Below are 14,010 nucleotides of genomic sequence, written 5' to 3'. Positions count from 1 at the left end.
ATCTTGCACCCACCCACTTGATCCTCTCTTCGACTCTATCAATATCTATGACCCCTCCCTCTCTTCTCGTGGATCGATTGTCCCTCTATATATGATATGGATAGGCCTCCATTTCACACACATTGCATGCAAAATTTTATTTGAGATGTCATGGACACATATTCCCACAAATACATTCACGAAATCACCCCCCCCCCCCAAAAAAACAAAAAACACTCACGAACGCGGTTAGTATCTCTCACACACACCCACGTAGGTGGGGGACGTGCACGAAGATAAGAGGTGCATGCACGGCGCACGTACTCCCGTCTCTTTCCCAACCATACCCGCGCGGGTACGTGGTGGAGCTCATTTCTGTACGAAAAGGCCGCACACGTTGTAATTTGGCACGTGTACTAAGAATCGTCTACCACGGGTGAACAAACAAATTGCGACTTGACGCGTTATGTTAAAAAAAGGAGGCAAACAATGTGGGGCCTACCTTAGAGGCAAGGCTCTATACGCTGGAGTACTTTTGATGTGTCCCGTCAACTCGCAGAACGAGGAGAAGCTTGCTTAGTATGCCGTCTCCCCCGCCCATGTGCGCGGTGGCTCGCAGGATGAGGTGAAGCTTGCTTACTAGTAGTACTACTACTGTATGCCTTACGCCCGCTCCCTCGCCCATGCATGCAGTGGCTCGCAGGACGAGGAGAAAATTTTACTACTCCCTCCATTTACTCCTCGTCCCTACTACCTTGGTTAGAGAGATTATCATATTGTTTGGAATATATATGTCCTTTAGTAGATTTCAATATGAACTACTAGTACATACTCCAAACACTGATGTATTTAGAGGTATTTTAGAGTGTAGATTCACTCATTTTGCTCCGTATGTAGTCCATATTGAGGCCCTGTTTGGTTCATAAGTCCTAGGACTTTCTCTAGTCCCAACTAAAAAGTCCCTACTCCTTAAAAAGTCCTTCCCTGTTTGTTTTTAGGGAATAAAAATTCCCTAGTCCCTCCCTCGAGGTTATTGAATGACCATGTTACCCCTAGTATACAGAAAAAATAACAACCAAACAACACCATGGGGCGGTGGGGCAATGGGTGCAGGGAGGGGCATTGTTGGAAAAGTCCCAAAAAAGACTCTCCTTGAGAGTCTTCTTCATTAAGTCCCAAAAAGCAAGTTTTAGTCCCTGGTAGTCCCTCCTGTTTGGTTAAAAAGTCTCTAAGAGGGACCTTTTCTAGTCCCTACACTAAAAAGTCCCTGGAAACAAACACCTCCTGAAACGGACGTAGGGGTTGTTTGGTTTGTGACTAAGTTTGCCAAATGTCGCCACACCTAAAGCTAGGCAAGTTTGACTAACTTAGGTGAGTGTTTGGTTCAAGCCACACCTTAGGCAAGCCACACTTGGACCCCACATGGCATACACACAAAAAATGTGGCAAGATTCCCTTAGGCTTGCCAACTTGTGGCTTTCAGGGGATGTTTGGTTCTAGGCCTAGCATTGCCACACTTTGCCACATATTTTTGGCAAGCTTGCCTAAGGTTAGTTCATCAAAATGAAAGCCACAAGTTGGCAAGCCTAAGGGAATCTTGCCACATTTTTAGTGTGTATGCCATGTGGGGTCCAAGTGTGGCTTGCCTAAGGTGTGGCTTGAACCAAGCACTCACCTAAGTTAGTCAAACTTGCCTAGCTTTAGGTGTGGCAAAATTTGGCATAGTTAGTCACAAACCAAACAACCCCTCATTTTGATGAACTAACCTTAGGCAAGCTTGGCAAAAATATGTGGCAAAGTGTGGCAATGCTAGGCCTAGAACCAAACAGCCCCGTAATAGTACGCACTCTCCCACGCCCCTCGACCCTCGCCCACGTGGTGGACATGCAGCAATTCATTCGGTCTCATATAGCCAGATCTGATATATACTGCAGTACCATTATTGCTCAAGTTCCGGAAGAGGCGAAGAGCCAATCGCAAGGTTAATATTTTGGAGATGCCAAGCGCAAGGTTATAGGAGAACGAGTAGTAGGTGCCATGTCATTTATAAATAAAGTTTTTTTTCTTCAGTGGCACGTAGGCAATATGATAGGTTCATATGGAGAGAAAAGGAAACCGCTCCACTATATACATAGTCAGGATAGGCCAGCCTACACGGTTGCTTGCTGGGGTTGCTCTCTTCACACTCTCTCGCACAAAACGACTGTGGCCACATCTCTAACATCCCGGCAGATCACGTCTGCCGGGGGAAGGGGTGGATGCTTAGTGTAGATGCGGTCACCATCACCGCTGGTGAAAACCCACTGTTGGCACGTCCTGATCATGGGTCCCCACCGTTCTCTCTCACAAAGCCGGTGAGGTTGGCTTCATCCCTTGCTCACTGCCGCTACGTGGGCAGTTGCCGCCTACCGCTGCCCTCCTCAAGGTTGAGCTACGCCCCGACATCCCTCAGGTACAACTCCCTTTACAGCCGGCTTGCACCACTTCTCCAGCTGCCCACATCACTCCATGTGGATATTTCTCTACTTCTTTGCCCCGCACATACCTCTACTGGCTTCTACATACTGTATTTGTGATGAGTTTATGTCTCATCAACTAGTCCCAGTAATCTCATTCTAATCACGCTTCATCAATTTCTTTGCCACGGGGATGCTCATCTCGATTTTGGTGAAACTGCACAAAATGATCCAATGGTCACAAGGTTGCAAACTTCATTTTTAGGAAGCTTCAACATTGCCAGCAAATTGAAGCCTCGTTAGGGTTTATGTTCAAGGGCCAGGGACTGCATGGATCATTTTTTTGTTTAGTTGCCTCTGTTCCAAAATAAGTGTCAACTTTAGAAGTAGTACAACTTTGTACTAAAGTTTCATAAAGTTGAGACACTTATTTTGGAACGGAGGGAGTACATATTTGCTATGATCTGTCAATCATTGATATGCAATAGCATGCATGTTAGTCTCCTTTGTATTTGATGAAATGTTGCGGGCAACCTTGGATGCAAGATACATGTAATAGAAGCTGGAAGCTTCATAGCATTGTACAAATTTATCTCGCTGATAAATTACAGTACGTACTATACTAGTACTTCCTCCATTCCTAAATATAAGTCTTTGTAGAGATTTCACCATGAACCACATACGGGTGTATATAGATGCATTTTAAGTGTAGATTTTTTTTGAATGCAGACTTTAAGTGTAGATTCATTCATTTTGTTCTGTATGTAGTCCACCTAGTGGAATCTCTACAAAGACTTATATTTAGGAACGGAGGGAGTACTATGTAAAGAGTTAGGTGTCACACGGTGTCCATAAAATATGGTGATAGTGTGAGGTGGGCCATGTAATCAATGAGCCTGAGTGTTTTCACTGCTCTTGCACTCTGCTGTAAGAATGGAGAAAATTGTAATCTAGTAGTACCTCCTTTCGTCGAAAGCGTGGGACATCTAGCAATCCTACCACCTCAGTAATAATGACCAATGAGCCGTCAAATCACATAGACCCAACAGTAAGTTGGACGGACAAAGCAACCATCACTCTTGAATCCGCTTCTGCCTTCAACGTAGGCGCTAGTGAGAGGTCGCATCCGCTCTGCCCGGGCATGAATGCGGCACCGATTCTCTGGGGCGGCACTGACCGTTTCGGGCGAGAAGCGCGCGCGGGCGATGGAGGGGCTTTGGGTGGGCCAGGCTGGTCAGGAGCGGGCGTGGCAGCTGTCCGCTTGTCCCTACCGGATGCTCGGAAATGAGAGGATGCACCGACTCTCGCGGCTAAAGTCATACACTACACACCATCTCTCTATAGGATTAGGTCGATCTGTCGCTCTCTCTAACACACACATGATGTTAAACACACACACACAGACGCACACGCACACATAGGTTCATAGAATAGGAAAATCGTGCGAGTGCGAAGCCACAGGAAGTGAGATACAAATGGAGTACGTACAAGAAGAGAAGAGGTGACGAATATTCCATCAAACTTGGACTGAGGAGTATTACTCCCTCCGTCTAGGTGTTAAGTCATCTTACGGAAATCAGATATTCCCAAAATGTTTAGGTGTCCGTCCATTAACTTCACATCTCAATCCCCTCCTGGCCTCGTTGCTAGCGAGCGTTGTTACTTAGGGAGCATTTGGATCCTTAGCAAGAACAGCTTATAGCATAGCCGGGCAAGGTTAGGCGTTTGGAACTGTTAAAATATGTTAGCTTTTGTGGGCGAGCTAGCTTGTGTGGGCTAGAAAAACCTTGCTAGCTCAGGAGAGCCAGATCAGCTCGCTTCCGACGGCAAATTTCGTGTAGTAGTAACATAGACTAGTAACATATGCATGTTACTACTCCCTCCGTCTAGTAACATATGCATGTTACTAGTAAGTCATCTTAGGTTGTCCACCGTGACCAAGGAGGATGGGAAAATGAGAGACATTAATGTTTATTTGCTAATTAATAGCATTGCATGCAATGAACTAACCACTGCATGTCATGTTTGGTAGTATCTCAAGTGATTAAAAGCATGCACACCTCTCATCTCTTATTGGTTGATATGTGAAGAAACAAGAAACAAGTTAGAAGTTAATGCACCTTGCACCACACCTAAGTGTTTTGGGATTAATTGGTTTTCATAAGATGACTTACACACCTAGACGGAGGGAGTAGTCCAAGTTACTCATCACTATGACCAGCCTAAGCAATGTAACCAAACGCTCCTTACTCTGCCTTGTTATCTCCCCCGGAAACCCAATGCATGGAGCGCAACTACGCGTTGATCAGTCAAGAAATCAAAGTCGGCTTGCATGTGAGTTAATACGTGGCCCTGCATGGTAGCTAAAACGGCATCTCTTAGTTGTTTGGATTAATTGTTGCGTTTAGAGACAGAAATCGGGGCTTTGATTGGAGGAATGACCGGTCAAGTTTCTCCTTCTCCTCTAATCTGCTTGCACCTTGGTCCCGCTGCACCTTCTAACTTTTGGGGAACGTAGCAATAATTCAAAATTTTCCTACGTATCACTAAGATCAATCTAGGAGATTCTAGCAACGAGAGAGGGAGAGGATGTGCATCTTCATACCTTTGAAGACCGCTAAGCGGAAGCGTTACAAGAACGCGGATGATGGAGTCGTACCCACGGCGGTTCAAATCACGGAAGATCTGATCTAGCACCGAACGGACGGCGCCTCCGCGTTCAACACACGTATAGCCTGGGGACGTCTCCTCCTTCTTGATCCAGTAAGGGGAGAGCAGAAGTTGAGGGAGAGCTCTGGCAGCACGACGACGTGGTGTTGGAAGTCGTGGTATTCCTGCAGGGCTTCGCCAAGCACTACAGAGGAGGAGGAAGAGTTGGAGGACGGAGGGGCTGCGCCAATGGAAGGGTTTTTGCTGCCCTCCCACCCCCTCACTATATATAGGGGGAAGGGAGGAGGAGGAGGCGCCCTAGGGTTCCCTAGGGGAGGGGCGGCGGCCACAGGGGAAACCCTAGATGGGTTTGGGCGCCCCCACCCCCTAGGAAACTTGCCCCCCAAGCCGGCAGGGGCGGCTGCCCTAGGGGTGGCGCCCCCACCTCTCCAGGTTACGTGATATGGGGTGGGAGGGGCGCTCAGCCCCTTAGTGGGCTGATGTGCCCCCTCCCCTTGGCCCATAAGGCCCCCCAACGCTTGTCGGGGCCTCCGAAACCCCTTTCGGACACGCTAGTCATCACCTGGTACCCCCGGAACAATTCCGGACTCCAATACCCTTCGTACAATATACCGATCTTCACCTCCGGACCATTTCAGAGCTCCTCGTCACGTCCGGGATCTCATCCGGGACTCCGAAGAACCTTCGGTAACCACATACTATTTCCCATAACAACTCTAGCGTCACTGAACCTTAAGTGTGTAGACCCTACGGGTTCGGGAAGCATGCAGACATAACCGAGACGTTCCCCGGTCAATAACCAATGCTGGATCTGGATACCCATGTTGGCTCCCACATTTTCCACGACGATCTCATCGGATGAACCACGATGTCGGGGATTCAATCAATCCCGTATACAATTCCCTTTGTCAATCGGTATGTTACTTGCCCGAGATTCGATCGTTGCTATCCCAATACCTTGTTCAATCTCGTTACCGGCAAGTCACTTTACTCGTTCCGTAATGCATGATCTCGTGACTAACTACTTAGTCACATTGAGCTCATTATGATGATGCATTACCGAGTGGGCCCAGAGATACCTCTCCGTCATACGGAGTGAGAAATCCTAGTCTCGTTTCGTGCCAACCCAACAGACACTTTCAGAGATACCTGTAGTGCACCTTTATAGACACCCAGTTATGTTGTGACGTTTGGTACACCCAAAGCATTCCTATGGTATCCAGGAGTGGTACAATCTCATGGTCTAAGGAAATGATACTTGACATTTAGAAAACCTCTTAACAAAGGAACTACATGATCTTGTGCTATGCTTAGGATTGGGTCTTGTCCGTCACATCATTCCTCTAATGATGTGATCCCGTTATCAATAACCATGTATTGATCAACGAGCTAGTCAACTAGAGGCTCACTAGGGACATGTTGTGGTCTATGTATTCTCACATGTATTATGGTTTCCAGTTAATACAATTATAGCATGAACAATAGACAATTACCATAAACAAGGAAATACAATAATAACCATGGGGTTTGATCATATCTTGCTTGTGAGAGAGGTTATTAGTCAATGGGTCTGAACCCTTTAGATCCATGTGTGCTTTACAAATCTCTACATCATCTTGTAGATGCAGCTACCACTCGCTATTTGGAACTATTCCAAATAACTATTCTACTATGTGAGTCCGGTTTACTACTTGGAGTCATCTAGATGAGTGTCAAAGTTTGCATCGATGTAACCCTTTATGACAAACACTTTTACCACCTCCATAATCGAGAAAATTCCTCAGTCCACTAGTTACTAAGGATAAATTTGACCGCTGTCCTATGATCCATTCCTGGATCACTCTTGTACCCCTTGACTGACTCATGGCAAGGCACACTTCAGATGCGGTACACAGCATAGCATATTGTAGAGCCTACGTCTAAAGCATAGGGGACGACCTTCATCCTTTCTCTCTCTTCTGCCGTGCTCAGGTCTTGAGTCTTACTCAATACTCACACCTTATAACACAGACAAGAACTCCTTCTTTGCCGATCTATTTTGAACTACTTCAAAATCTTGTCACGGTGTGTGTTCATTTGAAAGTACTATTAAGCGTTTTTTATCTATCCTTATAGATCTTGATGCTCAATGTTCAAGTAGCTTAATCCAGGTTTTCCATTGAAAAACACTTTTCAAATAACCCTATATGCTTTCCAGAAATTCTACATCATTTCTGATCAACAATATGTCAACAACATATACTCATCAGAAATTCTATAGTGCTCCCACTCACTTCTTTGGACATACAAGTTTCTCATAAACTTTGTATAGACCCAAAATCTTTGATCATCTCATCAAAGTGTATATTCCAACTCCGAGATGCTTACTCCAGTCCTTAGAAGGATTGCTGGAGCTTTGCATACTTGTTAGCATCTTTTAAGATTGACAAAACCTTCTAGTTGTATCGCATACAACCTTTCCTCAAGAAAAACGTCGAGGAAACAATGTTTTGACATCCTATCTGCAAGATTTCATAAATAATGTAGTAACTGCTAATATAATTTCAACATACTCTTAGCATCGCTACGAGTGAGAAAATCTCATCATAGTCAACTCCTTGAACTTGTGGGAAAACATCTTAGCGACAAGTCGAGCTTTCTTAATGGGACACTTACTATCATTGTCCGTCTTCCCTTTTAAAATCCATCTGTACCCAACAGCCTTACGACCATCAAGTAGTTCTTCCAAAGTCCATACTTTGTTTTCATACATGGATCCTCTCTCGGATTTTATGGCCTCGAGCCATTCGTCGGAATTCGGTCCCACTGTCGGTGTCAAAACCGGCGGATCTCGGGTAGGGGGTCCCGAACTGTGCGTCTAGGCGGATGGTAACAGGAGACAAGGGACATGATGTTTTTACCCAGGTTTGGGCCCTCTTGATGGAGGTAAAACCCTACTCCTGCTTGATTAATATTGATGATATGGGAGTACAAGAGTTGATCTACCACGAGATCAGAGAGGCTAAACCCTAGAAGCTAGCCTATGATATGATTGTTGTTCGTCCTATGGACTAAAACTCTCCGGTTTATATAGACACTAGAGAGGGCTAGGGTTACACAGAGTCGGTTACAATGGGAGGAGATCTACATGTCGTATCGCCAAGCTTGCCTTCCACGCCAAGGAAGGTCCTATCCGGACACGGGACAAAGTCTTTAATCTTGTATCTTCATAGTCCGGGAGTCCGGCAAAAGGTCATAGTCCGGCCATCCGGACACCCCCTAATCCAGGACTCCCTCAGTAGCCCCTGAACCAGGCTTCAATGACGACGAGTCCGGCGCGCAAATTGTCTTCGGCATTGCAAGGCGGGTTCCTCCTCCGAATACTTCATAGAAGATGTTGAACGCAAGGATAGTGTCCGGCTCTGAAAAATAGTTTCCACATACCACCATAGAGAGATTAATATTCGCACAAATCTAATCTGCTGACGTATTCCATAGCGTGACATCATGCCACAGCCAAGCCTTTATTCGAATCTGTCCCACCTCGGCGTGTTTAGCGAGGCGGTTCCCTTGGAACGTCTTGTCAAAGCAGAGAGCGTGCCCCCTTATTCCGGGATTCTCATCAATACGGGCGTGGGTAACCCAACCGCGTCATTAATCGCGGCGCTTGGGAGAAAAGCGAGTTTTACCAGGCTGGTGGGGGCACATGGTTGCGGCCACCCATATAAGGGGATAAGAATCTACCCTTTCCATATACGCCTTCCTTCTCCTTCGCTTATCCATTCCTGCGCACTCGAGCTCCAGCGCCCAAGTCCGCACTTCCCACCTCAACCTTCTCCAATCATGTCCGGAGCGGGAGGCAAGTGGATGGCCTCCTCCATTACGGAGGGGCAAATCAACAAGTTGAGAAAAGCCGGATACTTGTCTAACGACATCGCGCACCGGCTCCCAGATGAGGGGCAGCTCATCCCCACCACCAGGCCCCATGAGAGGGTCGTGTTTCTCCCCCATTTCCTCCACGGACTGGGCTTTCCTCTTCACCCATTCGTCCGGGGGCTCATGTTCTACTACGGCCTGGACTTCCACGATCTGGCCCCGAACTTCATCCTCAACATCTCGGTGTTTATCGTCGTGTGTGAGGTCTTCCTCCGCATCCAGCCCCACTTTGGCTTATGACTGAAGACCTTCAATGTCAAGCCAAAGGTTGTGGGCGGGCGACAAGCGGAGTGTGGAGGCGCCATGGGGGGCAAGATGGCCAACGTCACATGGCTCGAGGGCTCCTTTGTGGAAACCATAAAAGGGTGGCAATCGGGGTGGTTCTACATCATCGAGCTGTGTGACCGTGAATGGGCAGCGGCCCCCGAGTTCTGATCTGGCATCCCCACGCGGCTCACCTCATGGAAAGAGACGGGCCTGTCGTGGGGTAATCCGGAAGAGGCGACCGGACTCCAAACCTGCGTCCAGAACCTGATGGACAAGAAGGTTAAACTCGTCAAAGTAGTCCAGGTCATGCTCTTCCGCCAGATCCTCCTGTGTCAACGGCGGGCTTTTAATTTGTGGGAATTTGACCCGGCTCAGCACCAAACTCTGTCCAGGCTCTTCGACACAGCGCACGAAGATGCTTGGAAGGTGCTTTTCAAGAGCTCCGAGGTCCACCCTCCCACTACCGAGGATCACGGATTCTGCGCGAAGCGCCAAGCCAGCGCGGTAAGCTTAGTTTACCCATTACAGGGTATTTTTTCATAGTTTGACTCTATGCGGGATCTAAACTCCCATTCCTTTAACAGGACTGGCAGAAGAAGGCCGGGCAGATCGACTTTCCGGCTCCTTTGCCCGAAGACCCAGCGGACGCCCGTTTGGCAAAGCTGCTGGCTCCGGCACCTCACGTGGTGCCGGAGAAGAAGGCCACGGGAACTCAAAGGAGCTCCCGGCGCCTGGTGGTGTTGGACTCATCGCCCGACGACCCCAAAGCGCACTCCTCCTCTGAAGACGAGGAGGAGGAAGAAGAAGCCTCTCCCCCTCCAGCGGGGGGAGGCTCGAAAAGGATGGCCGCCCCGACTGGGGAGGCCGGAGGGTCCAAGAAGGGGAAGACCCTTCTTCCGGACTATGCCTCCGACGCCGATGACGGCGGAGAGGAGTGGCCAACCAGGGCCAAGCCCCTGGCAACATCGTAAGTATTCGGATACCAGAATAACTCATGGCGTTCCTTTAGTGCACAACACCTTCTGATGCCGAATATAATTATGCACTCCGCCCAAGGCTTAGCTCGACGATTCGTCGAGTGGCTCCCTGGATTCGTCGAATATGAATAATCTTTCGCTTCCGACGGCTTCCTCCCCCCGCCCTACGGACGAAGCCGAGGTGGAGTCCTAAAAGGGGCTGAGCCAGGAGGAGGTGGTCCTGGAGGCGCAGCAAGGCGACCTCCCGGACTCCAGGCCCAAAGGGGATAAAACCCTGGAGGGATCTAAGTCCGGCCCTGGGCCGGACGCCACACCGGAACCTTTAGTGGTTCCGAAGTCCGGCAGGCGGACCCTTCGCAAGAAGGGCAAGCCTACAACACCGGCGGCCTCCGTCCAACCGGAGGCGCTAGACAATTTGATGGAGGTGCTTAACGGCGCCTCCATCGACGAGGAGCACCGCACTATTATGAGTGCGGTGATCGAGAAGGTTCAGTCCGCCAAGAGCGGGCTGACAAAAGCCTGCCAGCCTTTTAACAGGCTTTGAGGTATGTATTTAAAACATGTAAAAATGTTACCGCATAGACAGTAGCCCCTGATGCTCTGTTTGGTGTTCGGAAAGAAAAGCTGGACTGAGGATCGAAAAAGATATACACAGGAGTCTAACAGAAATGTGTCAATATGGGAATGCAGGCTGCGCTGCTGACCTCTGCCGCACTAACTGCGGAGGTCGATGCATTGAAGCAGAGCCTCGAGCGGTCCAAGAACAAGCTCGGCCTTGCCAAGAAGCAGCTCGAAGACAAGGAAGGTAGGTAGTGCCTTATGTAAATATATATAAAAATACTTGGTTGCAAATAATGACAGGACCAACGTGAATGTTTACAGGGGCCACAACCGAGGTGGCGACCTTGAAGGAAGCGTTGTCCAAGGCCGAAGACAGTGCGGCCATGGAGCGCATCGAGCGGGAGACACAAGAGACGCGGGTGGCGGAGGTGCGGCAAGAGCTCGATGCTCTCGTGAAGAAACACGAGAGTTTAGAGCTTGACTCAAAGACTCGAGAGTCCGAGATTGCCTTGGCACTTGAAAGCGCCAAGTCTGCCAAGGCCGAAGCCCAAAAAGCCCTCCAGGAGATTGAGGCCATGAAAAAGATAGCGGCGGGTAAGGCATTCTTTATGCAAAGTAAGCATGTGAAAGTGAATTACGTGTTACTTACCCGAATCCGGAGCTCTCCAGGAGCATTCGCAGATCTGCCCTGCAGTGTGTCCGCCGCCGCCGCATTCTACCGAGCCGAAGAGGGGAGCTCAACGGAGAAGGTGTTCTGGTCCCAGTATGCTGAGGCAGGACACCCGGTGCCCTTGAGTGCCAGCTAAAGCAGTTGGTCGAGCTCCATAAGGTGGCTGAACAGGCCATGAAGGGCCTTATAGGCCGGCTGTGGCCTGGGGAGGTCCTGCCTGAGAGCTACTTTGGGCTGGTGAGGCGGCTGGTGGATGCCTGTCCGCGGCTTGAAGTCATCAAGCGCTCCGTATGCATCGAAGGCGCCCGTAGGGCTTTTGCCCGTGCTAAAGTGCACTCGGGCAAGCTGGATGCTGAGAAGCTGGTGACAGAAGGGCCACCGGAGGTGAAGGAGCATCGCAGGCCCGAGATGTATTATGAGGGCATCCTGAAGGGTGCCCGTCTTGTGGCGAATGAATGTACCAGGGATGTAATTTTTGAGTAAACTCGCTCATGTTTATCATGTGCGCTGAAAACTTGTTCATATGCGCTAAGCAATGCTTTTTTGAGTTTAAAATATTACCTTTTGTGCGGTCGTTTATTAAATCTGAGAGATGCAAGTCGTCGGCTTCTGCCCCCATGCCGCGAGTGCTGGGGTGTTCGGGATAAACCTGAGCGCTCTTGTTCCCATTCTTGGGTCTTTCGAGGGAGGCGCTCAGCACAACGAACAAGGCAATCGGACTTATAATGCTTTATCACTCTCACTTAGCCATAGAATTCTATAATTTTAAACTTCAGCGAAGCCCCTAGTATTCGAAAGTCTGAGTTTGGGGCGCTATCCACGCCTAGGCCAGACAAAGCCACCTCCTCGCTCTAAGCGGCATAAGTCTTTAAGGACTCAAAAAACCTCGCAAACAATGGCTGGCTCTCGCCCTATCATGACGGTCAATTTTAGCTTTCTCTACTGAGGTGTTAACCCAGCTCAAATGGGGCACAATCGCAGTAGTTCTCCCAGCACTACCTTAGCCGATATAGCGGAACGTAAGGTACCAAAACATGGGAGCTGGGCAAACCCAACTATTGACCCAAGACATGATTCGGATCCTATGCATATAATGCTATAAGTTTGGGGTGCCGCACTCATGAGAGTGTTCGGTCTTCTCACACCGTATTCTGGAGTAATTATGCCCCTGGTGTATTGGCCGTACCAAAGTGTACGGTTGCATAGTGTCAAAACTAAACATATGTAAGAAATAAATGCAATAATAGACAAGAGCTATATATTGTTTATTAAAGGGCTGCTATGAGAGCAGAACGATACAAATAGTGCGATAAGCAAGAGATGAGATTATTTAACATGTCCCTCTCTAGGGGCAAGCTGCGAGACTTTAAGTAAGACAGGTATTTAGCTCGTTATAGAGACCACCTAGACGTTCGACGTGGCTTGCTGTCTCCCTGGCTGTTGCATCGTGTGTTCGGCGAGTGTACTGCCGGACAGGTCTTCCGAATAGCGGAGTCCTAAAAGTAAAAAAATGGAAAATCACAAAAATAGGGAGCCCCTAGTACGGTTAAGCCGCATTCTGGGCATGCCGTGGTTGTGCCCCTCCCCTTATGCCCATGGTATTTCCAGAGCGTAATTATGTACGTGTGGTACTGGTTTCGCAATCTCGCGAGGGCTGGGGCTGGGGCCGCACTGCTATGCTGGCTCGGAACGTGCCAGACGGTCTTGTTGTAGGTTATCCCGGGCGTGCTTGACGGTGTCCGGACGCTTAGCAGCCGGACTGGAGAATTGCCTTGAGAGGCTACTTTGTACTTCCGCCGCGAGGGCCGCCATGTGATCCTCTGTTCGGAGAGAGTGTTCGGTGTTTCCATTGACCGTAATGACTCCGCGAGGGCCTGGCATCTTGAGCTTGAGATATGCATAGTGCGGCACCGCATTGAACTTTGCAAATGTGGTTCGTCCGAGCAGGGCATGATAGCCACTGCGGAACGGGACTATGTCGAAGATTAACTCCTCGCTTCAGAAATTATCCGGGGATCCGAAGACCACTTAGAGTGTAATTGAGCCTGTACAACTGGCCTCTACACCTGGTATGACGCCTTTAAAGGTCATCTTTGTGGGTTTAATCCTTGAGGGATCTATGCCCGTTTTCCGCACTGTATCCTGATAAAGCAGGTTGAGGCTACTGCCGCCGTCCATGAGGACTCTAGTGAGGTGAAATCCGTCAATGATTGGGTCTAGGACCAATGCGGCGAATCCGCCGTGACGAATGCTAGTGGGGTGGTCCCTTCGATCAAAAGTGATCGGGCAGGAGGACCATGGGTTGAACTTTGGGGCGACTAGCTCCAACGCATATACGTCCCTGAGCGCATGCTTCCGTTCCCTTTTGGGGATGTGGGTTGCGTATATCATGTTCACCGTCCGCACTTGTGGGGGAAAGCCCTTCTGTCCTCTGTTGTTCGGCGACCGGGGCTCCTCCTCGTCATCGCTATGCGGCCCCTTGTCTCTGTTTTCGGCACTTAACTTGCCCGCCTGC

This window comes from Triticum dicoccoides, chromosome 1B (genome assembly GCF_002162155.2).
Source record: "Triticum dicoccoides isolate Atlit2015 ecotype Zavitan chromosome 1B, WEW_v2.0, whole genome shotgun sequence".
NCBI lineage: Eukaryota > Viridiplantae > Streptophyta > Magnoliopsida > Poales > Poaceae > Triticum > Triticum dicoccoides.
Note: the sequence above shows the minus strand (reverse complement) of the source record.